The sequence below is a fragment of the Sinocyclocheilus anshuiensis genome, unplaced genomic scaffold (genome assembly GCF_001515605.1).
Source record: "Sinocyclocheilus anshuiensis isolate Anshui unplaced genomic scaffold, SAMN03320099.WGS_v1.1 scaffold446, whole genome shotgun sequence".
NCBI classification, from domain to species: Eukaryota; Metazoa; Chordata; class Actinopteri; order Cypriniformes; family Cyprinidae; genus Sinocyclocheilus; species Sinocyclocheilus anshuiensis.
This window is the reverse complement of record NW_015544247.1, coordinates 3,883,911-3,885,874: the sequence shown is the minus strand read 5'-3', so window position 1 is coordinate 3,885,874 and position 1,964 is coordinate 3,883,911. Positions and strand designations below refer to the sequence as shown.

The following is a 1,964-nucleotide window of genomic DNA, read 5'->3' as shown; positions in this document are numbered from 1 at the left end:
TGCCATATGCCCCAGGAGCCTCTGAAATAGTTTCAGTGGGACCGCTGTCCTGCCCTTGAACGAATTCAAGCAGTTCAGCACCGACCGCGCATGTTCCTCTGTGAGGCGTGCTGTCTGTTCGACCGAATCCAACTCCATATCGAGAAAAGAGATCCTCTGCGTCGGGGAGAGTTTGCGCTTTTCCCAGTTGACCCGAAGACCCAACTGGCTGAGGTGCCGGAGCACCAGGTCCTTGTGCTGATCCCGAGGATCCCGAGACTGTGCTAGTATAAACCAATCGTTGAGATTGGATGCGAACTCCCTGCTCTACAAGAGCCCCAAGAGCCCCCTCCGCGACTTTTGTGAAGACACGGGGAGACAGGGACAGCCCGAAGGACAGGACCTTGTACTGGAATGCACGTCCCTCGAACGCAAACCGCAGAAATGGTCTGTGGCGCGGAAGGATCGACACATGAAAATACGCGTCCTTCAGGGTAAAACCCTGTATTCATATCGGCTGGAGGGACCGGCTCTATCGCATCCTTCGCCAGTAGGACTGCGATCTCCACACAAAAGACAGGAGCATCGGCCGCCTTCACTGTCGTGAAGTGGATGCCACTGAACTTGGGGGGACGCAGGGAGAACTGAATCGCATAGTCGAGGCTGATGGTCTGCAGAAGCCAGCGAGATGGGCTGGGTAGTGTTAGCCAGGCACCCAGATACCGTGCAAGCGGGACCAACGGAACCACCGCCATACCCGCAGTGGGGCAGCGAGGTGGAACGCAGGGACCCAACTCGGGCAGCTTGTGAGGGTGCAACGCTTACCTGGTTCCACAGTTTGGCAGAGGGCCTTTGTTGACGCTCTCGAACTGCCCGATGCTGCCTGCTGGCGATGGAGGAGGATGAGTGTGGTCCGGTGTTGATCCATCCGCGACTCTCTGTGCCCTCCTGGGACAGAGAAAACTGCTCTCGCGTCGAGATTTTCCAGATTCTCCAGCTGGCCCTCCTCCGGGGGAGGGAGAGGTGCATTCACCATCCCCCAAAGAGCAGCTTCCTCCCTCCCTGGGTCGCTCGTCCCGGGGCCTCTTGCTCTTCTGCTCACCGCCAGGTTTGACAGGGGCCTGGATGGGCGGGGCAGCCTGCCTACGCAAAGCTCCACGGCGCCGCTTGCTCGAGGCTGCTGCGGATTTGGCACGGGGACGGATGCAGGGGGGCTGCCCTTGGCGACGAGCAGGCTGGGACGCTGCGGCCGGCGGATGGGTGGAGGCAGCAGCTGCCCTCCAGGGCAGGATGTGAATCGCCTCAGTCTGCTTCTGTGCAGCCGAGAACTGCTGGGCAGAGCTCTCGACCGCGTCTCTGAAGAGGCCGGTTCTGGGACACAGGGGCATTGAGGAACTGAACTTTGTCGGCGTCCCTCATGTCGATCAGACACAGCCAGAGATGGCGCTCCTGGACCACAAGTGTGGACATCGCACGACCCAGAGTACTCACGGTGACCTTTGTCGCTCGGAGCGCGAGGTTAGTAGCGGTTCGGAGCTCTTTCAGAACTTCCGGATCATGACCACCCTCTTGCAGGTCCATCAGTGCCTTGGCCTGATGAACCTGAAGGCGGCAGCGCAGCCAAATCTTCCTCTCCAGAGAGCTCTCCCTCCGATGCAGTGATCGACATCCAGTCGTCGGGAAGAGCACCGAAGGATACCGCTGGTACGCTCTTAGAAGAGGGCCCAGCGTGTTCCTTTGGCGGCTCAACTGGTTGCCTCAACATGACTCCACAAACTGGTTAGTGCAGCCTGAAGTGCGCAACCCACTCGACACAGGAACGACCACTGCTGAAGCGCCGTCCGCCAACACAAAAAGCTCCCTAGAGCGTGCTAGACTCATCACATACAAAGCAATTTGGTAGGAGCAGAACGATGTTGTCGCTAGGCTCCCAAGCGAAAAACTGGTATGCGTTGCACCGGCTGCCTTTTTATGCTCACGCTGTG

The 1,964-nt window shown here is 58.9% G+C and overlaps 1 protein-coding gene across 2 annotated transcripts in view; it reads left to right on the top strand.

The window, feature by feature from the left end:
* efr3ba (EFR3 homolog Ba (S. cerevisiae)) overlaps nucleotides 1–1,964 on the top strand; it is a 33,868-nt gene that overhangs the window by 9,335 nt on the left and 22,569 nt on the right. The window lies entirely within an intron of this gene.